Source organism: Pinus tabuliformis, chromosome 2_2, assembly GCF_031772625.1.
Source record: "Pinus tabuliformis cultivar Carrire ecotype Pingquan chromosome 2_2, CPIR1, whole genome shotgun sequence".
NCBI lineage: Eukaryota > Viridiplantae > Streptophyta > Pinopsida > Pinales > Pinaceae > Pinus > Pinus tabuliformis.
The window spans coordinates 732340247-732368115 of NC_142300.1; positions in this window are offsets into that span (position 1 = coordinate 732340247).

Below are 27869 nucleotides of genomic sequence, written 5' to 3' on the forward strand. Positions count from 1 at the left end.
GAAGGCTAGCTGGCTTGACTTCAAGCTCCTTTTGTGGTTTATAAAGCAAACAACAGTAACAAAACAAACAAACTATTCACTCCCCACTGGAGTTGCCATTTTGTTATCGGGAAAACTAGTGTCCATTCAAAGCTGCTAGTCCCACTAAGACGGGTAGCTATCTAGAAACAAACAGATTAAAGTTACTTGTGTTTTCCTCTATGAGAGATAAATGAGAGAGAAGCAAAGAGCACCAACCTCAGTCTTTTGCTAGTCTCCTTGCTTGTTTCCTCTCTCCCTTGATGAAGCTTTCGCCACTCCTTTCTTGCTTTTCCCACTTTAAAGAACACCTATAGAGTCAAGGAAGCAAAATACCATCAAAGCATAGAGATCTATAACCATAAATAATGTAGGATCAGATGTACATTAACCATATAAATGCATACATAAACAAGATTCAGAGATATACAAGCATATGGAGGAAAACTCAAATAGCTTTATTGATAGAAGGAGTAGAAGAGAGGATTACAACCAGGCTGTCTGATCTAGCATCATCCTCCTAGCATGAAAGCCCTCTTCATCTCATACAAAGCAAGATCACCCAACAATGTCTTCAAAGAGAAACCAATAGCACTTCCTTGCAAATTACAAAATTCAAGCCCCTGGATCTCTTGGATGAGGAATCCATATATAGATGTTTTCAGGAGAGTGAGTCAGCTTCTAGGATTTTGATTAGTGTCATTTCACTGATAGTTCTTGGTTCCACTTGGAGATTTCAGATCTCTTACTCATCCCTAGGCGAATTCAGAGAGGCAAGTGTCATATGAGCAGTTTCTAGAAGATTCTCTAGGTTTCCACCTAGCACACTGCTTCTTCCATTTGTTTGCTCTCGCTCATCGCACCCTATGCATGGAGCAGTCTGTATGGTCCTGTTTTGACCAGTTCTGAGTAGTTTTTCATGGAGAACTTCTGGGAGATGATGTAATTAGCGGACCTTGTTCCTTGAGGGTATGAAACAAAACTTTTAGGGGTTTAGAAGCCCTTGGTTTAGGGACATATGTGATTGGGGTTGCAGTGCCCAAATATGTCTATAACAATGGGTCCTCAGGCCATACCCTATCCACCTATGTGGCCCCAATGTCAGTTTCCACCCTGGCAACAATGGGATCCTCAAACTAGTTCGAATTCTTCATGGGCCCCGAACTGGCATGGACCCTCTCCTCCTAGATAGTTTCCCCAGTCAATGCCACAACAACAACTTTAGTTTCCCTCTAACATACCTCCTGGTAATTGATGAGCCTCATAAATGGGTAATTATATGGGCTCATTTTATCTCCTAACCTAGTCAAATCAACCATTCTCTTAGCTTATTGTATGATTTTCTAATTATATTTATGCTTATAGGGTGAGTTGAGTTGGTTATTATGCCATGTGGTCTAACATGTATTTAACGCAGATTATTGATGGATTTCAAGGTCAAAATCAAGGATCTAGTGTTCAAAGTGCAGCAATAACTCGAAGTAGATAGAGGAGAGGACTTATAGGAGGGAATCCCCCTCATTTATTACTCCTCACTTTGAATTCCCCTTCATTCAGCTCGGAGTACTAGCAGCCGAATCATGCACTAGAAGGCAGTCGAGCAAGTGGAAGATGATTGATAGTTATCTCAAGTTTTGGGAGCCAAGCCTCCCTGATTTTAAGGAAGCTATTGGTAGCTTCAGATGTATAATTAGAGAGGCCTAGGGCCTCACTAGGGTTGGACTTTTTTCTTGTGTAAAATCTGCTTAAATTTCGACCTTATTATTTTGTGACAGTTTCATGTAATCTTACTATTTTTCGATAATGAAGATGGAATCCTTTTTGAGCTAGCATTGAGTTACCTCATAGGGCTCAAGCTCTTGGGTTAGGGCCCAATCCAAGTAGCCAAGCTTCTCTTTACTTTTATTTTTATGCTTTACTTCATTTTGTAGATTAATTTGTTGTTAGATGTATTTCTCTTATGGTTAACAATAGGTTGCTTTTGATGATTTAGTATTTTGCTTCCATTTGTGCTTTTGGTAGTAGGTTAATCAGTGATCAGAGAAGATTCAAAAGGCTATAAAAAGTGCCTTGGCCTCTCTTCCTCCCTCTGGGACCATGATTTGACGCAAAGACCCTCTTGCTGCCCCAAAAACATAGATTTTCCTCATTCCTAGGACTTCTAGTGTTTGCAGCTCTCTAGTAAGTTGATAGTCTAGTTTTGCTTTTCTTTAGATCTCCTTTATCATGTTTAATTCATGATTTGCAATAGTCCTCTTTCATACTTTCCCTTTCTACAAATTTCTTAGCATTTCCTTTCACACATCATAGTTTAGGCCATTTTGATGCAAAACTCTGTTTTTCCTAGGATGCACTCATCTCATTGGTTTCTTGATTTTCTTGATTGACTGTCAGTTTCTATGCACCAGATCTCTTCCAGTAGTAGTCCATATTACCAGCAATCACACCCTCCATCTGATCCATGCCCTATAGGTCTCCCAAACCTCACCTCAATTCTGCCCTAGTTTCCTGCATTTTTCATTGAACTTCTTCCTCTCTCCTTGAGCAAACCCAATCATATTTCTCTCTCTTGGTTATTCATGGCAGAGCTTAGGTGCCCTAAAACCTCATCCCAACCTTCATCCACCTTTTCTGCCCACTCTCACACCCTCAAAACACTGAAAATTGCTCTCGACCTCCTCTTGTAGGCCTCCTGTAGTTTTCATGTGTCCTCCTGTAGTTTTTCCTGTAGGCTTTCTTTTGAAGGCTAATGTTATAGACATTTTTGTGTCTTACAGCATGAAGCATGAAATGTCAATAATCTGAGGGATCCAAAGTCCCTAAACATGTTGTTCCTACCCCTAGAGGAACAAGGTCAGCAAACCACAGCACTAAATATCAGTTCTCCACCTGAAAACACTCAAAAACAAGCTAATTTTGGATCATGTCAACTGCTCCACTGAGCATCTGCGCTGAATGTCAACTGCTCCACTCTGTACCTGCGCTGAATGCCAACTGTAATGAAGGCTACCTGCGCTGGGCGAGATTGGCCAAGTGGCACAGTCATTCCTCAAGGTGTCAATGCCCAGGAAGCTTCCAAAATGACACTTGGATCAGGGAATTCGCCTAGTGATGAGTAAGAGGATCTAGATCTCCAAGTGGAAGCAAGAACCTCCAAGTGGACTCAAGAACTGAAGAATAACTGAAGTGGGAGAGGACACTAGTCAGCTTCATGCCAGCCTCAAGCTGACTCATCCTTTCTCCAAAACTCCTATATATAGAGCTCTCTCATGAGGTCTAAGGAGGCTGGAATCTTGTGAATGTAAGGAAGTGCTGTTGGTTTGAGTATAGAACTACTGGGTGATTTGCTTGAAGGAGGTGAAGAGGAGATTTCTTTCTGCTGGGAGGTGTTGCTGGATTGGGCCTCTTATGGTTGTAACACTCTCAGAACTTTACTTCTTCCATTAATAAAGCATTTGAGGTTCTTCTATATGCATGTGTCTCAATGGTGAATTGTTATACTTGCGTATTTGATTTATTCTAATCCTTGAATCAATTATGAATGTATGCTTCTTGTAGTTTCCCTCTCTTGCCCTTTTGCAGGATCTTTGTGTAGCTGGGCCAGTGAAAGAGCAAGAAGCTGGGAGCAAGCAGCAAAGAGAGAAGATTGGATCAATCATTAGCAGAAGACAACGGTTAGTGGATCTCTTTCTCCCCTCTCTTACATCTCATAAAGAAGTAATCTCGAATAGCTTTGCATTCGGTTGTTGCTGAGGTACTATCACCCTTAGAGTGGGATAGGGTCATTCCGTATTGGATACTTTTCCCAACAACAAATTGGCGACTCCGCTGGGGATCGTATCTTGTTGGTTGTTTGTGTTTTTGCTATTCATTTCATAAACACAGGGAGTACCGAATCGAACTGCATTTGGATCTTTCAAATGCAAAGTAGAGGGCAGCTACTCTAGCTCAGTTTCTGGGCAGGTTTATGATTTGAAGAGCTGATCCACAAGGACTCTAAATAGCTCTTAGTGATATCTTTTCATCCTCCTTTTCATCCCTTAGTGTGTACTTGACTGATAGCTTCTGATTTGGCCAAAAACTGTGAATTTTTTAGCAATCTGTGACCCGGAAATGAAGAGAAACGAAAGTTTCGTTCTTCAGTGCAGGCTGTGTGAAGGCTGTCTGCATTTCAGCGCAGTTCCCGAAGGGGCTACCTGCGCTGAATGTCAAACTGACAGTGTACCACCTGCGCTGAACCAGTCTTGCCTTGTGCTACTGGGGTTCCCTGCTGTTTCTTGCCCTGTTTTCACCCTTGTTTTTGCAGCCTGTTACCAGTCAATGTACCTATCTGAAACCAACTTTCCTTGCCGCTATTCCGCCTCGGTTGTATAAAGAAACTGTGTTTTTTCTTTGTGTATTTCTTGTATCATTTACATTTTCCCATAATGAAAGTGAACTGGTCTTGCTGTGGCCTCTTAGATCTAGACCTGTGATTAAGTGTCGTTTTGATCTTAAGAGTTAGTTTATTTGTTGTTCATAGCTGATTGAGATTTTGCTTTCGTCATATGGTTTGAATTTGTATCTTTCTAGTGTCGAAACAAGTAAATCTTAAGGTGTCTTTTGATTTTGGACAAGCTTGTTTGCTTTCACTTGAAATTGAATTCAAAGTTATACAACAGCTTTCTTTTTGTATCGCACCAACATTAAGAAAGAGAAAAGAAATACCTGCATTGTGCATGTGCATTATGACAGCTTGCATGTTGATTTAGGAAAAAGTGCATTAGTGTGTGCTCTATGATCCGTGTGAAAAGATGTTGTCTTTCTTTTCCCTCATTAGTTAAGATTTTCAAAGTTGAAAGATTGAAAAGCTTGCTTATCATCTTAGACTGCATTTAGGAGTGTTACTATACATCTCGTGGTGATCCATAAAGGCAAACTGCTAAACAAGATCAACCTTAAAATAAATTGAATTTACATAACAACGCACTGAAACATAACGCAAACACATAGAGGTCTAAGCTAGAGACGTGTTCCGGCGTCGTTAAACATGATATCTTAGCGTTGAGTGGTTGGGTGATTCCTCCACGGTGAAGTGATAAGTATCAATACGGACTTGTGCTCCCACGTACCGTCGCGTATATATTGGGAGACCCCTATAGGAACAAAGCCTTTATCCATAGGAAACCGTGTCGGCCGCCCTACTGATCGCAATGCAGTGAACACAACATTCACGAAGATCAACCACTCGTACCGTAAAACGTATTCTGTGGTTTTGCGAAAAGTTTGGCACACCCTCTGCCTAGAACTCCAAAGCAGTTTCTTTTGGCCTTTTTCAAACTCTATAACTGAAAAAGTCCATCCGAGCATTTGTCACTTCGGGCTCGTTAAAACATCGAAGGAGACTAGAGTCATCTTTAGCTTTTTCTCGACTCTTAAAAAGTGAAAAAGCAAGTTGTGTCTAAAGCGTCGTTATAAAATTTATTTTAAACGGAACATAATCACCTCCTATTCCTGCGTTGATCTTTAGGTTGAGAACATGGAACGCCCCAACCAAGGAATTCCACAAGATGGAAATCCTAGTCCTTTCTCCTCTTGGGGAGAAGTTGGTGCGCCCCACATGGCCACATTGTCGCTTCCAGGACTGACAATTGGCCTGCCTATTTGGCTATTCTCAACCCATGTAGTTCAGAACACCATGGTTCCTGAACAGTCGAGTCAACAGTTAGATCAGTCTAGAGCTGCCCACCAGCCTTCTACTTCCTATAACTCTTCCTCCGATCCTTCATCTTCGCAAGGTAGAGCCAGCAAAAGCCAAGCTCCCATGAAGAAGAAGGAGAAGAAGGAGAGAGAGAAGAAGAAGAAGGAGCCTAAGGCGACTGGGGGCAAGCAAAAGACATCTGATAAAAATCCACACACAGCACAGACCGGGCCTAAATCGCCATGTGTCATATGTAGAGGAGACCACTTCCATAGAGATTGTCCCTGTATTCCCCGGATACTAAGGGACTGGTCACCTCGTTTGCACAATTCGGGAACATCAACCTCTGATAGCCATGTTGAATGCTTACCGTCAACCAACGAAAGTGAAGGTTCAAGACAAAGAGGGGGAGCAAGATCCCCATGCAAACTGTGTAAAGGCGATCACGCCATCCACCGTTGTCCCTTCTTAGACGAAGCGAAGAGAGTTTTGGAAGATCGTCCGGTTTCACCGTTGAGACTTCCTCCTGGATACAAAAAACTCGTGCCAAGTCCTTCGTTGGTTGAAAATACAGCTGGCCCACTCAAGTGGTCAGCTGAAGCATCAGTCATTGAAAATGAACCTATTGAATCCAGACCAGACAAAAGTCTAAAGGTCGATACGGCAGTTGACCCGGTTCTTCCTTCAGAGGTTTCATCCTCAAATGACACCGTCACTGAAGATTCATCTTCAAATGACACCCTCACTGAAGAGAATAAGGATGACACCATCCAGATTCTTTTCATCAACACAGACTCTGATGAGCATCAGGGCAATGCGCCCATTCCTTTATCACAGGAAGGAACATCGTCAGGGTCATATCCAGCCGTGTATTCGGTCCCACCGGCAAGCAACCTGGTTGTGTCCTTTGATTGGAACCAACTAGGCAGACCCCGGTTGCCAGCCAGTATACCATTCAGAATCATGGTCCAAATTTATAGAATGGTAATGGCTGGAACTATCATTGATGAAGGGGCATCTGTGAGTATCCTTTCCTCTATTGCTTGGAAAGCACTGGGTTCCCCAGAGCTTTTACCTGAGATAAGAAATCTCTCGGGTTTTGATAAAGGAACCAGTCGACCGTTAGGGATCCTCCCCAATGTACCTGTTACATTGAAAGGGAAGACCGTTCAAATGAACGTGATGGTCGTTCGAGGACCCTTGGATTATAACCTACTCCTTGGACGAGACTATATATATTGCATGGGAGCTATAGTCTCCTCACTCTTTAGAGTAATGTGTTTTCCACACGAAGGAAGAATGGTCAAGCTCGTAGACCAAATTTCATTTCCGGGATCACGCATCGCAAGTAGTCACATACCAACCCTCAATGGTCTATTCACTCAAGAAATGTCTCCACCCCCAGTCCTCCTTCCCGATGAGTGCGAGTGATTCAGAAAGATGGGACTGGAACCCAGGGGGCATGCATCCTGGTCTGCTTCGAGCAGAGGAAACCTTGGGTATAAGGTAGAATTTCCGCGAAATAATATGACTAGTCCGTACCCCGTCCGTGGATGGAAGAGGGGTTGTTCTAGAACAGGATTATTTTGTCAAGGTTACTTGTTTGACAAAGGTCATTCACCATTGTCTACTTCGGTAGACAGTGCCGAGGAGATGTTTTCGTTTGATGGTGTTAACAAAACAATCTTTGGGTAACCAGAAAGAGGCAAGCCTCCCTCAATAACACCAATGTTTTGTCTTTGAGTAGTGTTCTTCTCTTGTCGCAAGTAGCTGCTCTCTTGTCGCAAGTAGCTGTTCTCTTGCGATCTTGCAAAAGAGCTGTCAAAAGTTGGGCTGACGGGAAGACAAGTACCGCATAAGACCTGTTAAAATAACGAGAAGACAAGTATCGTTAACATTAGACCAGCAAGACGACAAGTAGCTGTGAACACCCAAAGAAAAGCAGAAGTGGGGGAGAGGAGGGGCAGCCTTGAAATTCTATTTTATACCTGGGGGCATGCAAACCTTTTTGAGTGCAAGCTAAGAGCGGTTATTTATCTGTTTTTTTAGATTAGCCGTTTCCGAACTTGCATAAAGAAAGGATGAGAGGGAGCATAGCTTATGTGAGGTGCGAGCTCTATAAAAAATGGAATCTTGCAGGAGACATTTCTTATCTTATGACTGGTATATCGAGCAGTTTTACCGCGAAATTTATGCTCATTAAAAAATAGAAAAGCGAGATCCGAGCAGTTTTAGCACATAGTTCATGCTCGTTAAAAAATAAACATAAGATTGAGCAAGAGTTTCCTCCAGAGTTTAAGCTCATTAAAAAATGAACCTATTCCGGTAAATAACCATTGTGATCATAAATTTATTAGCCATAAAAAGCCTTGGTCGTGTTTGCACCCGCCACCTCCATTCCATTTGGCCAATCGTTCACCTCCATATGATTGTTTACCCATTTTGAGGAACAGCTGCGAAGAGTGATTTCACCTAGCCATCCATGTGACACTGCGTGATTGGAAAATTCCAACCTGTACCTGGAATCTGCTGCTATCCCTGTTTATCACTCGTTCCTCAAAAGACGAGTCTTCTTTGAGCTCTTTTCTCCTGACTCGTAAAATATGAAAAGTTTGCCGAGTTTTGGCCTTCCAGCTCGTTAAAGTGACCGGAAGAGCTATCCTTCCTCTAGATTTTAATCTTTTTGGACCTGAGGGATTATTGCACAAAAAGGTCGAGCGCTTGTTTTATTCGGCTCGTTAAAGTTATCGAAAACTCATCCCTTCTGTATTGTTTTATACTTTTTCGGACTTAAGGGATTAGATGACGAAAAAGAAATTTTGGAGTTAACTTTCTGTACCTTTTCAGACTCTCTAAAAATGAAAAGGACCGAGTTTTCCTTGTCGTTAGACTCGTTAAAATGATTAAATAGCAACAAACTTGTCTTTAGACGAGAACGAGTTTCCCTATCGCTAGGCTCGTTAAAACATAGCGATGGGCTTGCCCGAAGGGCAGGTTATAGAACAAGCATATGTTATCCTCCTCAAGCTTGACAAAAATAAAGAGGTACTGGTCAGAAATGACTGGGGAAAAATTGGGAGAACCTCAAAGCTTTAATGGTAGCAAGTCGCTCTTGAACATGACACTTTTCCTCCATATCACATCGGGTTGGGTTGTTTCATTCACCGGTCTCATCACCATGGTCTTCGCCAAACCATCCACACTTGGGGTAATGCTACCAATCCATCACATCAGTGTCGTTATATGTTCAAGAGATGTTGTTCAGAAAGAGTCAACCATGTCCCATCCACTGCCATACATTATCCTTCATCCACCCATGATCGCCACCCTGAATCATATTTCACAGATTGTTTTCACCTCCACTAAAATCATTAGCTTTGTTCCGTGTCACTGATGTGGGATTCATTAAGGCCCTCCTTTGACGGATCACTTCTTGTCGACTTCAGCTCATTATCCAAGAAGTTGATCTAGGAACACCCCCCTCAGTACTTTGAAGCTTGCATGCCTCAATGGCAAGTTTCTCACTTCCGGCGACAGGTATACATCAATGACCTTCGACCAGAAGATTTTGCGTGGTGTTCGACGCAAAGTCCTTTATTCACACCACGTGAATTGTACTGCAGTACCTTGAGGGTCATTATCATTATCGGTGATTCCTCTCGCGCTTGTTAACGGTTTACATTATTGACCGGTAATCAAGCGATGTCTTTCCATGTTCGACTTCAGCGTAATTCTCACATGGATCGACTTGTACTTAGAGTGAAGATCGAACGAGTTTGAAGACCCCGGATCTAGTTTCATCCATCCGGGCTGCGTTATATATTCAGGAAACATAAAGACATTTGACATGTACATCATTACAGCAGATGATCATCCTACTCAAAGGATGATAATTTCAACAGAGAATTATCAGTCTACTATCAGACGATCGTCTGTTCTATGTACCAAAATGAATTTATAAAGCTGAGCATGGGAATGCCCGCCTCAGCTAGATCATGAAAGCAGAATGAAAAATAATGTATTGTATTGTATTTTATTACAGGTCACCTTTCAGCGATTGAATGAACTTCGGATCCTCCTGATAAAGCATTTCACCCGATAAACGACCTCATACTTTAGGGGGCAACTGTTATAGACATTTTTGTGCCTTACAGCATGAAGCATGAAATGTCAATAATCTGAGGGATCCAAAGTCCCTAAACATGTTGTTCCTACCCCTAGAGGAACAAGGTCAGCAAACCACAGCACTAAATATCAGTTATCCACCTGAAAACACTCAAAAACAAGCTAATTCTGGATCAAGTCAACTGCTCCACTGAGCATCTGCGCTGAATGTCAACTGCTCCACTCTGTACCTGTGCTGAATGCCAACTGCAATGAAGGCTACCTACGCTGGGCGAGATTGGCCAAGTGGCACAGTCATTCCTCAAGGTGTCAATGCCCAGGAAGCTTCCAAAATGACACTTGGATCAGGGAATTCGCCTAGTGATGAGTAAGAGGATCTAGATCTCCAAGTGGAAGCAAGAACCTCCAAGTGGACTCAAGAACTGAAGAATAACTGAAGTGGGAGAGGACACTAGTCAGCTTCATGCCAGCCTCAAGCTGACTCATCCTTTCTCCAAAACTCCTATATATAGAGCTCTCTCATGAGGTCTAAGGAGGCTGAAATCTTGTGAATGTAAGGAAGTGTTGTTGGTTTGAGTATAGAACTACTGGGTGATTTGCTTGAAGGAGGTGAAGAGGAGATTTCTTTCTGCTGGGAGGTGTTGCTGGATTGGGCCTCTTATGGTTGTAACACTCTCAGAACTTTACTTCTTCCATTAATAAAGCATTTGAGGTTCTTCTATATGCATGTGTCTCAATGGTGAATTGTTATACTTGTGTATTTGATTTATTCTAATCCTTGAATCAATTATGAATGTATGCTTCTTGTAGTTTCCCTCTCTTGCCCTTTTGCAGGATCTTTGTGTAGCTGGGCCAGTGAAAGAGCAAGGAGCTGGGAGCAAGCAGCAAAGAGAGAAGATTGGATCAATCATTAGCGGAAGACAACGGTTAGTGGATCTCTTTCTCCCCTCTCTTACATCTCATAAAGAAGTAATCTCGAATAGCTTTGCATTCGGTTGTTGCTGAGGTACTATCACCCTTAGAGTGGGATAGGGTCATTCTGTATTGGATACTTTTCCCAACAACAGCTAAGTGTGAGAAAAGCCTCCAGAAGGCCACCTAAGACCTCCTAGGACCCATCCACACTATCCTACATCCTCCCAAGCTCCAAAACTACCCTCTAACGCCACCTGTTTGCTGCCACGCTCACACACAATAAATTAGAAGCATGTTAAATTCCCATAAAAACACATAAAATTCCAAAAATATGTTTTTTTCTTGTTTACTTCCAAAAATAGCATGGTTAGATGTTGTTTACTTCCTTGAGTAGGTAATGGAATTTCTTTCATGGTTTTCATAGTGTTTTTGGCAAAGTAGAATTAGCTTGTTCATTAGGGTTTACTAGGTTTTGCTTTACATTCCAGTCGTTCTCCTTTCTGCAAGTAGAGTAGCATCTGTAGAGTAATCTTGCTTTCCTTTCATCACACATAGAGCTTCTTTTGAAATCTATAGAAGTTGGATTGAGCTCCTAGTGATCTCGCGTCGGCTGACCAAGTGAAAACCTGCAGCGAGAACTAGTACTTGTGCATATAGCACTGACGCTTCCAATTTTGTTACGAACTACCAGGTTGATAAAAGTAAAGTTGGCAGCCCAAGAGTTGCATCATTCTTGCTGCAATACTGGAGCTCACCAGTAATCCACTTGTTCTCCCTCAACTTCCTTTCCAACCCAATCTAAATCCTAACAATAAAGGGGCTCAGCAAGCTGACACCCTCAACCTGCCTTCATACAGTATCTCTACTGCAGAACTTTATGAAATGAATTTGAGATACGGGCAGGTAGTAGATGCTCATCCCTCACCTATTATTGTTAAACAAGCTAGCAGTGAGGTTAAAGAACCAGAAACAGTTGAAGAGAAATCAAACCGAGCTAGTGAAAATCAGACATCTCTCAACTGCTAATTACTCAAGAACACCGAGTCGACCTTCCTTATCCTGAAATATTGAACTTGAGTAAATAGATCCCTCAAGATAAGTTTGACTTGTTAGGAGAGTTACAAAATATATTTGTTAATATTCCCATGTTACAAGCTATGAGGGATGTACCTATATATGCAAAAACTCTTATGGAATATTGTGTTAAAAAGCCTAGAAATGAATCAAGGGATCCACTAACTATTCATGTGATGGGAAATTTATCAGATTTTATGATGGGAAAGGCTATTCCTGTGAAATATGGGGACCCAGGGAATTCTAACTATGTAAATTAATGGAGTGGAATTCCAAAAGTGCTGGTAGATTTGGGCACTGCTATAAATGTCATTACATCTGAAGCTATGCACACATTGGGTCTTTGAAACATGAAACATACACCTACTATGTTACAATTGGCAGATAGATCTACAGTCAAGCCGGTAGGGAAATTAGAAGACATTACAATCTCAGTTGATTCATGGAATTACCCTGTGAATTTCCTAGTTCTACAAATGCAGGTCCCAGCTAGTGGCCACCCCTTGATTATGGGAAGACTATGGTTGGAAACCGCAGACACTTACATTGGGTGTCATTCTGGGAATATGGTTATCTCAAATGGGCAGGTTACTAAAAACCTTGTGTTATACCCTCCTACAGAACCTAACTCGTCGGTGAGGCCATCTCGTCGTAAGAAACCTTTGCCAAGGGAAGAGTCTGAATATGAAGATGAGGAATTAAGACCGATTCTTACTATTGGACAGGCCCTTCAACTAAAAACAAAAACAAAAGATGATACAATTACCACCTTCATTAGTGATCCTTGCTTTTTTTCAGATTCAAATCAGCAAATTCGGGAATCTGTCTTGAGCTATGAAACGCTGGAAAACATTGAAACAACAGATGGGTTTGAAGAACTTCTCACAACTGTGTCCCATGACAACACTTCTATAGAGATAGATCCAGGAAAGACCCTCAATATTAATCCAAATCTGTCAGAATCCTAGAAAAAACAGCTTCTAGATGTTCTCTAAAATCACAAAGAAGCCTTTGCCTAGGACTATACAGACATGAAGGGGATTCCTGCCAACTTATGTACCCATCATATATACATCAAAGAGGATTGTCGTCTTGTGACCCAAAGGAGAATGAACCTGGCTCTGAAAAACATTTTCAAGGAAGAACTTCAAAAGCTGTGGGATGTAGGATTTATCTACCCCATTTCAGACAGCCAATGGGTTTCCCCGTTGGTGATTGTTCCCAAGAAAAACAGTAAATGGCAGATATGTGTAGATTACAGAGAATTAAATAAAGAAACATAGAAAGACCATTTCCCTTTACCATTTATTGATTAAGTCTTGGATACTTTGGCTAGGAAGAAGTTCTTCTCCTTCCTGGACGGATTTAGTGAGTACAACCAGATCCAGATAGCTCCCGAGGATCAAGATAAAACCACTTTCACATGTCCTTGGGGAACTTTTGCATACCGCTTCGTTCCATTTGGTCTTTGTAATGCGCCTGCAACATTCCAAAGGGAATTTTAGGGATTTTCTCTGATATGGTAGATGACAATGTTGAAATTTATATGGACAACTTTACTCCATCTGGGGACTCATCTGAGGAAGGGCTGGCAAAACTAGAAAACGTTCTTGAAAGATGTAAACGGACGCATGTCTCTTTGAGTACAGTAAAGTGCCACATGATGATGGAGGAAGGAATAGTCTTGGGACATTTGCTTTCAGCTGCTGGAATTCGGATGGATCCAGCTAAGATAAAGGTAATATTACACTTTCCAATACCCAAAACACCCACACAGGTACGTAGCTTTATCTATTGCACCGGTTATTACAAGAGCTTTATAGAAAATTTTGCTAAGATAACACACCCACTTTCTCAATTGCTGATAAAAGATACAGATTTTGTGTGGATAGATGACTGTGATGCAGCCTTTGTGAAGATCAAGGAACTCGTCTGTAGAGCTCCAATCCTTCGAGGGCCAGACTGGACATTACCATTTCATATCCATGTTGATGCCTCTCACACAATAGTTGGGGCAGTTTTGGGACAGCAAGTAGACAAGGTACCATATGCAGTTTACTATGTTAGTAAAAACTTGGCTCCTGCCGAGTTAAACTATACAGTGATTGAGAAAGAATTCCTTACTGTCATCTATGCCATCAATAAATTATGGCATTATAATACGAGGTATGCTACCTTTGTACACACTGATCTCACAGCAATCAAGTATTTGATGAATAAACACATTACTCCTGGTCGTATTACAAGATGGTTGTTATTACTTCAAGAATTTGACATCACCATCGTAGATAAACTAGGAAAGGATAATGGGGTTGCTGATTTTCTGTCTATACTAGATAATAATGTTGAAAGTACACCCATAGAAGATAGTTTTCCAGATGAGCATATTTTTGCAATTTCTACTAACACTCTGTGGTATGCAGATATTGCTAACTATCTTGCTACAGGGAAAGTACCTTGTCACTTGTCATATAGGGAAAAATGGAAAATTACTCATCATAGTACCTGATATTCATGGATGGCAGGGTACCCTTTTCACACAAGGGTTGATCAGCAGATTCGACACTGTGTATCTGAGGATGACATTTATGAGATATTGAAGGCTTCCCATGATGGCCCTTGTGGAGGACATTTTGTAGATAAAATAACAGGCCACAAGGTGTTGCAAATGGGATATTATTGGCCTTCTATCTTTTGGGATGCTCGAGATTATGTTCAAAGATGTGACAGTTGTCAATGCATGGGGCAGCCTGGAAAATCAGATGAAATTCCATTGCATCCCCTGGTAGTCCTTGAGCCTTTTGAGAAGTGGGAAATTGACTTCATTGGGCCTTTTAACCCAACTTATCATCAAAAGGTTCACATTCTAGTCTGCACTGATTATGTGACTCAGTGGGTGGAAGCCAGAGCTATTGCGAAAGCAACGGAACAAGTGGTTTCAAATTTTCTTTTTGAAGAGATTTTTGCTTGGTATGGTACCCCAAGGGAGATTGTTTCAAATGGGGGAGCACAGTTCACAGCCCACATGATATAAAGTCTTATGCAGAAATATGGAGTTCACAGCATGACAACTCCATACCATCCCTAGGCGAATGGACAGGTAGAAAGTACAAACAAGGTGTTGGAAAATATCTTGACAAAGACTGTAGCAAGCCATCGTCGGGATTGGTCTCAGAAACTTCCTGAAGCTCTCTAGGCATACAGTACAACATGGCGGAATACAACTTGGTTTTCACCATTTGAGTTAGTCTATAGGAAATCCCCTTGTTTCTAATAGAATTTGAGATCAACACACTCATAATAGATTTGGAAGTAGGATTGGACTTATCAGAGGCCCAGAAACGTCGGTTGGAAGAACTAAATGAGTTAGATGAAATCTGTTCAATGGTTGTCCAGAAAACTACTACTATTCAATATCAGAGAATGAAATGGCACGATAAATTTATGAAGAATAAGGTGTTTCATAAGGGAGATTGGGCACTACTCTATGACTCTCGTTTTAAAGATTTTAAAGGAAAGCTTTGCACTCGCTAGATGGGACCCTATGAAGTGGACGTTGTGTTTGACAATGGAATAGTCAGATTGGTTACAATAGATGATACTCGTGCTTCCTTCTTAGTGAATGGACATCGTCCGAAATTATACCACCTTCCAACTTCTATGGATTCCTTCATCAAACATCTCTTTGATAAATCTAGTTTGATGGTTGTTGGTGCAGAGAATGCTTCCTCTACATTTTCTTCTTAATATATATATATATATATATATATATATATATATATATATATATATATGTTGTTACTACTCACTTGTTTGTCTTTTGCAGGAATAATGATCAAAATCTGATGATGAGGAGCTGATGAAAATCTTCCAAGTAATAGCAGATGTTGTTACTCCACCATTGTTGTTACTCCAACGGTGTTGTTACTCCGCCACTGCTGTTACTCCTGAAATTTTTTCTAAATGTCAGATGATGTTACTTCACCATTGTTGTTACTCCGTCGGTGCTGTTACTCTGCCACTACTGTTACTCTTGAAAAATTTTCTAAGTGTCAGATGTTGTTACTTCACCGTTGTTTTTACTCCGTCAATGTTGTTACTCCGCCACTACTGTCACTCCTGAAAATCTTTCTAAGTGTCAAATGTTATTACTCCGCTGTTTTTGTTACTTCGCCACTTTTGTTACTTTGTCGCTGTTGTTACTCCGCCGATGTTGTTACTCCGCCGGTGCTGTTACTCCACCGCTGTTGTTACTTTGTCGTTGCTGCTACTCCACTGCTGCTGTTACTCTGTCGTTGTTGTTACTCCGCCGTTATTGATACTCCAACATTTTCGTTACTCCACCAGTTACTCTGTCATTACTTCGCTACCAGGTAGGTCACCAGGTACGTCTCCATCAACTTTTACGGATTCAATTAAAATATTCCATCGATGAGACATATACGTGTCGTGGACGACTACATTTAAGTTAGGGGGGTCCCGTCATAAGTAAACGATGGAGTATTTAAAACCACAATAATGGCATATCACGTATCATTATTAAATCTTGTGCGAGCGGTACACGCATATATTCCATGATTTCGTAATAATGATTTCAATGCATTAGAATTTGAATTACGTACACTTGATAACCAATCAGTCTTTTCAATTCATACAAATTAATTACTGCAATCATTCCATCACACTTACCATGATTCACCATAATTCTTTGCGTTTTTCAAAAAATTACCGGTCGCTTTCACCACTTTTTATCCCGCGTCCCACCATGTCGTTACCCATCACTGTAATTTGGTTGTTGCTACGCTCTCCCCAATAGCCGACTACGTCCAAGTGTTGTTACTATTTCTACAGCAATGGGTGGGTTGGATGTGCATCACGAGCTGGAGGATACCACCTTGGTCCATAACAATAGAGAAGTGTGGCAGGTTTTTGTCAATGCAGGCTGGGACGTCTATTTTAACAGGTTGCAGGGATTTGATGAGGGGATTACAATGGAATTCACACTCAATTTGAATGAGAATTGCTCTCGAGTTAGAGGGATAGAAATCCCTGTTACAGAGGAGATTATTGCAGAAGTAAGTGGATTGCCTCAGTAGGGACAAAGCTGGTTTTCACGAAGAACTTCCCTCCCAAAGTTCCCAAAAGTATTTTTGCAGGCTAGCGAGAGCGTCGTTCAAAAAGGACAGGGGTATGACCAAACTCTTTGCCGCATTTGTGGGGTGATGTAGGAGGTTTCATTATGAAATAAATCACTTGCAAAGGATGGTTCACCACTGTGTTCAAATACCATTTCAGGGTGTTAGCTCGTCTTCGATTTCCATGGTCAGAAGTATTCTCGTTGAACATGCCTTTCTTTTTGCTGAAGACCCTCCAATTGATGGCACAGTCAGCCCAACGTTCACGACAGGTTGTAGCAGTTATCACTAATCATGGCTTGGTTCAATCGATTTCACTAGTCATGCATGCATTGAATCGATTTCAAATTCCTTGGATGGTGTTTCGGGAATCAACAGAAGAAGAAGTAGCAGCTATTATAGCTGCTAGAGAAGAGGAGCCAGAGAGAATGGAGGAAGAACCAGCAGGGGATGAATACGTAGACCAAAAACAACCTAAAGAGATGGACATGGAGGAGGAGGAACTGAAGCAAGAAAGGGAGCTTGAAGTAGAAGAAATAGTCGGTGCTACAGCCAAGGATGTTACACAAGAACCAACCTTGACTGTGGAGCCAATGGAAGAAGAGGAAGGTCAAAGAAAGAAAGAGAGATTGAAGTGAAGGAAACAATCAGTACTACAGTCGAGGTTGTTACACAAGAACCAGCCTTGGTTGTGGAGCCGATGGAAAAAGAGGAACCAGAGAAGGAAAGGCTCGAGACAGAAGAGACAATCAGTGCTATAGCTGAGGCTGTTACACAAGAACCAGCCTCGACTATGGAGCCAATGGAGGAAGGAATTATGGATGCAATGGATGGGATTGACACGGTGATACGAGAATCTACTTTTATTAACGAAGTGCAAGAGGAAACAATGTCAGTGCGATCTCCTCAGGAAGCGTCAAATACGGGCGGTGGTGCCACATAAGAACCACCACCAACTGATCCAGTCCCAGAAAATGTGGAAAGAATGAGTCTTGAGGTTGACACTACCCCACAAGAACCAGTGTCAACCGGGGGACAGGAGCTAATACAAGAGGGAGCCTCGACCCAGAGTAGAATTGTAGCAGGTGAAGGAAAGGAACTTGAGGTCACAGATAGAGCTGGTATAGACCAAGGAGGGGACATCTTCCAGTCTCCTTTTTGTGCCACCATACCAAGAGGAGAGAGAGTGTCTTGTTCTCCCCGACACTCAAAAAATTAGATTGTTGTCCCTCTCGTTTTAAATTTTTATAGTTCGGTAAAAGGTTCAGCCATTGTTAGTTTGATGGCTGTTGATTCTTAGCAAGGCCGTTCTAAAGAATAGAGAGAGGAGGAACACCTTGCAAAGAAATGGGAACAACAAATGGATGAAGGAGGTGTGGTTCAGGCAACAAATGCCCTAGAGCCCAGAAGGGAGGAAGAAGAGAATGCTTATGAAACAGGGGAACTAGATAAGGGAAGCCCAGTAGAAGTGCCGATGGATACTCCCTCAAGTAATCCACCAGCTGCTGAACCAGCGGCAGGGCCGGTTGAGTTAATTGTTAAAAAGGAATAAATTTCTCCCGAAGAAGGGGAACTAAGAGATGGGCTAGTGGATACTCTTCCGAGTAATCCACCACCTGTTGAACCAGCTATAGGGCTGGTTGAGTTGGTTTTCAAAGAAGAAGCAATTTCTCTCTCGAGAGAGGAACCGAGTAAGGAGAACCTGATAGAGGGACCAGTGGATACTCCTCCAAGTAATCCACTAACTGTTGAACTAGATGCAGGGCCAGACGAAGTGATTGTTAAGAAGGAGTGGATAGAACTGTGCTAACAGAGGAGGCCACCCCTTAAAAAGAAATATCAGCTATTGTTCAGAGACACGATGTGGTTGAAAGTAGAGGTTCGAAGGCTGAGAAGACAAGTGCATCGACTTAAGAAGAAGGTAAGAAAGTATAAATTGTGGGCTAAGAAGCCTAAGGCTATGGTGGTCAAAGCAGCAACACAGGTAGATGATGTGCCTACAACCTCTGCTACTACTCAAACGGATCCTATCGAGCACTTGTTCGATGGTTGTGAATTCTCTTTAACAGCCAAGATTCAAACTTGGAAATCCACCGCAGCCTATTATTAGAATGAGGTGAAAAGGGTCCAAGAACAGTCGTCCAAGGCTATCTTCGAGTATATAGAGCGAGTGGACATATTACGGTTGAGGTATGAAAAGCAGCAACTCAAAGTAGAATGGCTGGAAAGGCAAGTGCTGGAATTGAAAACTGACAAAGAACAGATGTTCAGCTTGGCACAACAGGTAATGGCATGTCGCCCTCCTGCTTCTAGTTATGCCTTGTTCCTGCATGAGAAAATTATTTTCTTTTGTTTGGAAAGTATTAAGAAGGAGGTCAGTCATGAGATTGAGGACTCTGTACAGTTCCTTTGTATACTAAGAATCCATGATTTGGTAACCCAACATTTGATGTGTGAGCTTTATCTACATGGATACTTCCTGCGCAATGACAAAGAGTTTAACCCAGTCCCATATGTGGGGGACATTCATTTAAGGGCTCTCACCTCCTATACTATCAACCAAATAAACTGGCAAAAGGCTTCTAATACATTTGAGTCAAATCAAAACATGAAGTCTCTTATGATGAGAGGGGAGCATGAACAGTCCATGACTATGTATAATAAGCACAACACCTTTTTAGAGATTGAGGGAAATAGAGAACAAATGTTGAGGACACAGAAGTGGTGTATTTACCTTTGTGTCAAACAAATAGTCATGTTTCAAGGCGAGGCCCTTGATAGTTGTTAGAAGAGGTGGATGATGTCACCTACAACTATCCGGAATAGGGAGCCTTTTGGAGCGCCAAATTTTGCACGGGCACTAAGTCATGTGCTAAGATATGTAGCATGCATCCAAACATGTGGGGTCTGATGGATGGGACTCCAGTTCAGGTTCCCCATCATTTGGTTGCCAGCAGAGCATTACACCCCAGCTTACAATGTACCAGGCGATTGGTGGAAGGATGTTCTTCTCATAGAAGGGTACAAACCCCCAGGAATAGACATGGCAAATGAGTATGATCTCACCCAGCTCCACGCTGACTACAGTCGTTCTAACCCATACCTGCAGAAGCGGCGAGCTGCATGAGGGCATGCAGAAGGCTAGTTGGGGGGAGATGTTGGGCACCAAATCTGCCTATCTTTTCCTTATATTTTCATCTATCCTTTCATCCTTTTTGCACCAAATGATATGCATTTATTGTGATAAATATATGAGGTAACCCTTCTTTCTAACATCTCTTGGAATATTTAATTGATGAAGTAAGGTCACGGGGATTTTGCCTATGTGAACTACTAAACCTTGTTATTTTCGCAGATTTCGGTGAACATGTATCGCCTTCACAGCTTGCAGCAGCAATCCCACGTTCACAGCAACTGTTTGGAAATGCTGCAACAACATATCCAATTCGCAACTGCTTTCAAAACCTTTTTAGGATCTTTACTTTTCTCGCTCTATCGGCAATTAGTTGTTGTTCTAACAGTTGTATATTTTTGGGCATTAGTTGCCAGATTTTGGGGAATATGTCATTCCCATGTATTTGTATAAAAGGGGTTTTATTCCTGTGTGAGGGGTTAGCCGTGCAGAGACAAATATTGTAACAATTTCTCTTATATTAAATACAAGCAAGTTGTTGTTCTCTTCTTAGTTGTGAGTTAACGCAACCCTGATCAGAGAGCTGGGCCTGCTCTTTTGATCAGGTGCTACATATTTTGTGTTGTTTGTATTATGGTGTGTTAATTCCTTATTGTTGTTACAGATCTTTATCGATTGTTGTCAATGTCTTTTAAGTTCTGCAATTTTATTTCTCATTACTGTTACAATGATGCTTTGATTCTTAGACATGAATCCTTGGTTAAATCAAGATTGTAACCTTTCCCCTGCATATACCTTACGAGTTGCCTTGAAAATTGTACGCATCCGGATTGATAAACAAATGTGGAAAATGGTGGAATAGTTTATTCGCACTCGGACACCAAAAAATTCTACCAAAAATAAGAATGAACAAGCATCCATGGTCACAACAATAGACTTCCCAAACATTCAAGATTCTTAATAGTAAGCACATGCAATACCATTGCATTCATTAGTAAGGTGAATCACATCAGAAATATCCTTGCAGATGGCATGCAATTTCACAATTAAATATTACAAAAGGAATATTATTAATCATATTAATCTATTACACTCAAAGTTAAATATCCTCCGTGACAAACCCTGGCTAATATTCTCTCATTGTAAATAATTGTAATTATTTAAAAAGGCCGAGAAAAAGGGACACTGATTCTAGTTTCTTGAGGAAATGGTTGATTTAAATATCATTCATGGGTTGGTTGTACAATAAATAAGAAGAGGACAGGCCCATATGTATCTTAGCTCTAAGAGTAAGAAACAATGGACAAAACATAAAGTAAAGAAGGAATGGGTTATGTTGTCCAAGGTTGTTGAGCTGTGTAGAGCCTATGAAAAATACAAACGATTAGTATGTTGGAAAAGGAACGAAAAGCAAGCTGATGAAGGGGGAGGAGAGGATATTCTCATGCATGTGTAGTGGAAGGAATTGGGAAGAGAATTGGAAGAAAATTACCCCAAGTGTTGGGGATGAGTTAACAGAGTAATGATTAGAATTCATAATGATAGAGCTATGGAAGAACATGAACCAGTTGAGGAAACCTTGACTGGCTTAATGGGTGAAATAGTATAGAGATTAGTCGCTTTCCAGAAGATTGAAGAACCCACTAGAAGCTTGGGGATTGATGAACCTACTGAATTGGAAAGAGACACTGAGGTATTTGTGAGGCTAATGAACCATCAAGAGTTTCCTTATGAACTAAAGCTCCGGTGCTTGACTCATTTATTATGCACCTAGAGAGGTGATCTATTTACCCTTAAGTATCTTATCCACTAATAAACCTTCCCTTGATGTGCTTGTTGGAAGGCTAAAGAACCCACTGGAAGCTTGTGGATTGATGAACCTATTGAATTGGAAAGTTACACTCAAGTAATTGTGAGGCTTTGCAAGTCACCATTACTTGAGGGTCACCATGTCTCGTCACCATTAGCTATCACCTACCATTTTTCAACTTTCGAGGTGACAAAGAAAACCTACGAGGTTTACCTACTCCAATCCAATGAGTCCACTAGCTCACCTTACCACATATTCCCAAAATTAAAATCTCAGGAGTTCCTGCAATTCCTCTGCTCGAAACTTCGAGAGTTTGTGGCACTTAGGTGACATCAGATGACATCGTACCATCCATGTGGCCTCTACTAAGAGCACCACATGTCACGTGATTTGAGCCCTCTTGGGCCTGTAAAGAGGCTGAAACAAGGTGCCAAGTGGCATGCCACAAGGGAACCACGTCACCCTCCTTGCCATGTCATGTGCCTCACCATCCTAGGTCCCAGCATAAGTTCGAACCCCTTGTAATGTGGATTTTCCATGTTATAAGGCAATTTAGGTTTCCATCCATCACTTTGTTCTAGGGGCATCAACCTGACCCCATGCATCAAGTCACCCTAGGAATAAAATCACAAGAGTTTCCGTTGGGGCTCCCCTTGAAACCTCTAGGGAGAAATTTTCGAGGTTGTTAGATGACCCTACACACTTACCCTTAAACGAACAATATTTCTCTTGTTTAAGCACTTGATCACCGCACCTAGTCACATGATAAAAAAGGGTTTACACCATTTCTTTTCGAAATCATGTTCTTGTAACGTAAGGATTCGAGCCCTGTGTGCTTTACCAATTATAAGTGAAAAAGTAAGAGGCCTTTATGAGGGCTCCAAGTGCACATGGCAATGTATATATGTAATGTGTATATAAGCTCTCCTGAGCTATCCCTCTTGAGGTTTTTCGAGACTCGGCCATGGCCATAAGACCATTGCACACATTGCAGACTCCCTTTTTTCCCTTCGAGTCCCTTTAAAAAAACTTAAGGATGCTTTTAATTGAAATTTCTAGTGTGATGAGGAGTGTCCTAGCCATGTATAACCATAATATAATGCCATGTGGCTTCCCCCATTGCTAGTCATACAACTATTTCACTACATAAAAAACATCGGAGGGGCCCACTCCTACCACATAATCCCAGGGATTTTTCCTTGTACCATTGCTAGAATATGTTGGGGTTATGTGGAGAATTTAGATTGCAAATATGTTAATACACATAAGAAATTCCCCATTTGTTTTTTATGAAATCCATGCATGATCCGAGTTGACTTAACTCCCGGATTTAACCAAGATCTTTTGATTTCATGATGTGATTAAAATTGCATTTAAAAGATCATAAAGGAACATATATGCATGTTGTAAAGAACAAGGAACATGACAAGAATCAGTAACATAAAACACAAGACGTTGATAACGGAGTTTGTCCGGGAGGGACTACGTCTCCGGGCCTTGGTGTCAAGATGGTGTAGGCCGCTGCATTAAGTGCTAGAAAGAGTGATGATGTACATGCATGAGTTTTCTCTATCATACAAGGAAAATGCCCTCACACATGAGTGGCTCCAATAGATGTTTCGCTGCAGGAACTCTCATTCAAAAAGGGACTCCTATCAGCATGACATAATTTCACGTATGTTAAATATGAGCATCCCGCCAACATGGAATCAAATGGATCTCAATTCAAACATACATGGCTACAACATGAGTATCCCGTCAACATGACGACAAAGGGGATCTCAATCAAAACATGACAATAAGTAGATCTCACATCAAGAAAAAAACAAGATCCTGCATCAAACATCAAACAGGAATCTATACAACACAATGCATCTCAAACAAAGAGACAAAGAAGTACATGATCACACTGCATATACCTCACATCAAGGAGTTATCTGAATAAGAAGATGATAAACTGCTAGATTTGGTTGTACCATCAATCTTGTGGCGTCGAATCTCATGGAAATGACTACTCACACATTGAATGCTGACACCTACACTCCACTTTGAAAAGTGGCCAAAAAATAGAATGATCAAATGAAAAATCTGATTGCATCATCAGATTTTTAGCGTCGAATAGTGTAAAATCGACTGTCAAATTTCTGAATTCTGACAAAGTGAAAATTTGTGGCTATAGGAATCTTTTAGATTCCCCTTAGATTCCTCAAAGATTCCCTCCTCTGAGTCATCTGAAGATCTGATGCGCAGATCAAAATTCTATCTGTGCCATCAGGTTTCTGTCGCTAAGAGGTGTAGGATAGACATAAAGTTTGTCCAATTTGGACACTGGAAAAATTTTGCTCTCCTAAAAATTTGGCTCAATCATGGTTCTGCCTGCCTCTTCTCCAGGCTCATGGTTCCACATGAAAAATTAATAAAAAATCACCTCAAACTCCACTCCGCATTCTGCCTCCGTCCTCCAGGTGCACTACAGAAATATGGGTTTATAATAAAGTTTGTGGGTAGATAAAACAAAGACTGAGCCCGTGGCTCATTGGTGGCGGAGATTACTTACATGGCGGAGATCACGGTTAAAATCCCATTAAAAGCCTGAATCTCACATTTTGTTTTAAATATGGAAACCGTTGATGCGATGGTTATGTAATATAAATTGGGTGCGTTTGGTTTAATCTGTTTCGTAAGTTGGGCACGTTACATTTATTGTGTTATATTTATATTAATGTGGTTGGTGTATGCCACATGGGGTCACCCGGTGGGGGCCAACGCACGTGGGCCGGGTGGGTTCAATCCCCGCTGACTCCACCACGCGTTGCATTTTATAGAGGCTGGGTGGTTGGGGTGTGGGTCAAGTCCACCGTAGCTGGCCCAGCCACCCCATGTTAAAACAATATTATGGTTGGGGGCCAACGGGGGTCACACCCTGTCTTCCCTGTCAAAATTTTATATTTGTTATTTTTAATATATGTTGCTCGTTAGGGGGGTGGCGGGGTTGCTGGCTCACCACCCCATAAAATATATATATTTTTTATTTTTTATATAATAATAGATTTTTTTTATTTTGTCTAATATTAACGACCCAACAAATTCACCTGCTTTTGGGAGCTAGGTTTCATGCCTCGGGGTTAGTCAAATTGTAGGATACTTAAACCTGGCCCACTGCGCAACTTTGACCAAAACTTTGACTGGCTCGTTCTCCCTCATACGAGCTCGGATTTGAGTGTCGTTCGCACTGTTGGAATCAAGGCGACAAGCAATTCGATCTGGTGCTAGTTTGGGAGCGTTCTAACCACTTTTAATTTTGACCCTTTCTGAGTCCTCTAGGACTTTTGCCTCTGTGTAGAGCCACCTAGATCAATCCTCTCCACTGAGGAGCTTTTGGTCCTCCAAAAGCATGAAAATAATCTGCCACTTCTTTGTACCTTGTCTGCACTTACAAATGTCTGATAAGTCACCCTTCCTTCTTCTTCATCTTTGTCCTTCGGAGCCATAAGCGATGAGACGACATATGCAACCTCTGCAAACCTATAGTACATTGTTTTTCAAATTACATGCTTGACTTACATGACCAACTAATGAATCGAGCATCCCATACTTGCCACGAGTTTATAACACATACTCGATGGTCAAGTTTACATCAAAATGGAAACAATACCCCAGTTATGAAAACAAGACCAAATATCATTGTTGCTTTAACAAGTGATGGAAAACACATCATCACTGCAACACATGATTTACAAAAATAAGGCCAAACACTATTTTTGTTTTGACAAGTGATGGAAAAACAATATCACTTTCAGAGTGTAAAATGCAACACAAAATAAGACCATCATTGTTGCTTAACAAGTGATGGAAAACACATCATCACCTTTACATTCGAAAATGCAACAAATGATTGGAAAAAAAATAAAAAAAAATAAGACCATGACATTCTATCATGCCTAGAAGAACCATTTCTCACTTATCAATGTGAATGGGACGTTTTCTCGCGGCACATTCGTTGGTCGAACAATTGTTTCATCTGGTTCATGCACCAACACTTTCTCTTTAAGGCGCTGCTCTGGATGGAGCCTCCAACAAGTGGCTCTTTGATGGCCACCTCTGTTGCAATCACTACAATACATCTTCTTCTTCCAGATTTGCTTAACATGATTCTTTACTTGCTGTTGAGAGGGTCTTTCACGCCTCATCCTTTTGTGTGCTTCTATTCTTTTCCAACACTCGGAAAATACATGGTTATGTAAACCACAAAAGGTACATGTTTTTCGATTCCTTGATTTGTGTCCATTATTAACAACATGACTATAATTGAAATGAACATTCGAATATCGAGACTAATTATACCTTTCCTTGTTGCCTCTGGTGTCATTATGGCGATGAGAGCTTGCCTCAGCTCTTTCCCTGCAATGGGCACTGCCATGGGATGATGGTGATGTGTTCCCATCATTCTCTTTCCTCGACAATTTCGACGATGTCTCAGAAGAATCTAACACCTTCGAGCGTTATCCTTCGGTGTATCCCAAGTGTGCAAATCAAGGTATCTCCACAACCTCCAATGGTATGCCTTGGTTATTAACACCAAGTTCTTTTTCCTCCTTGTACCTCATCCTAGTAAGGAGCCTCATGTTTGTCCCTATAATTGGGATCTCCACATCTCCAACAGAAATCATACTATGTGAAGATGAAACTGAAGGGAAATAAACATCTTTTACCTTCCCTGTCGAGTTGGAAAGAACTGATGACTTCGACCATTTCGAGCCAATTCCTGTGGTATGATTTTCAAAAATAGCGAAATCATCATCTGGACACATACATGAAGATGGAGAACTTCATTTTACCTCACATGGGTCACGCTGCAGCTTTTCCAAGGCCTCGTCCTTAGCTTGCAGCTGTCGTAGCAAACTATGTTTCTCCTTTATCTCTTATTGTAGAAGCATCTTCAATCCAACGTTCTCTTCTTGAAGACTCTGGCTACTAGGCTTCAGTTCTTCTAGGGCCTCTTCCGTGGCTCACAACTCAAGTTTCAATTCCTCTGTCTCTTTTTGTAGAGCTTCATACGTTATTTCCACCTTTTGGGAAATTCTGAGCATGGTCTCATACATCGCTTTGTCATCCTCTATCGTTGCATGTTCCATTGTTCACGCTCGCAATTTACATCCACGCAAAGACCGCTCTGATACCAAACTTGATCCGAGTTGACTCAACTCCCGGATTTAACCAAGATCTTTTTCTTTTGTGATTTGATTAAAATTGAATTTAAAAGAGCATAAAGGAACATTTATGCACGTTGTAAATAAGAAGGAACATGACAAGAATCAGCAACGTAAAACACAAGACGTTGATAACGGAGTTCGTCGAGGAGGGACTACGTCTCCGAGCCCCAGTGTCAAGATGGTGTAGGCCGCTGCATTAAGTGCTGGAAAGAGTGATGATGTACATGCATGTTTTTTCTCTATCATACAAGGAAAATTCCCTCACACAGGAGTGGCTCCAAGAGATGTTTCACTACAGGAACTCTCATTCAAAAAGGGACTCCTATTAGCATACCATAATTTCACGTATGTTAATAATGAGCATCCCGCCAACATGGCATCAAAGGGATCTCAGTTAAAACATACATGGATACAACATGAGTATCCCATCAACATGATGACAAAGGGGATCTCAATCAAAACATGACAATAAGTACATCTCACATCAAGAACAAAACAAGATCTCGCATCAAACATCAAACAGGGATCTATATCGCACAATGCATCTCAAAAAAAGAGACAAAGAAGTACATGATCACACTACATATACCTCACATCAAGGAGTTATCTGAAGAAGAGGATGATAAACTTCTAGATCTGGTTGTACCATCAATCTCGTGGCGTCGAATCTCATGGAAATGATTGCTCGCACATTGAATGTTGACACCTGCACTCCACTTTGAAAGGTGGCCAAAAAATAGAATGATCAAATGGAAAACCTGATTGC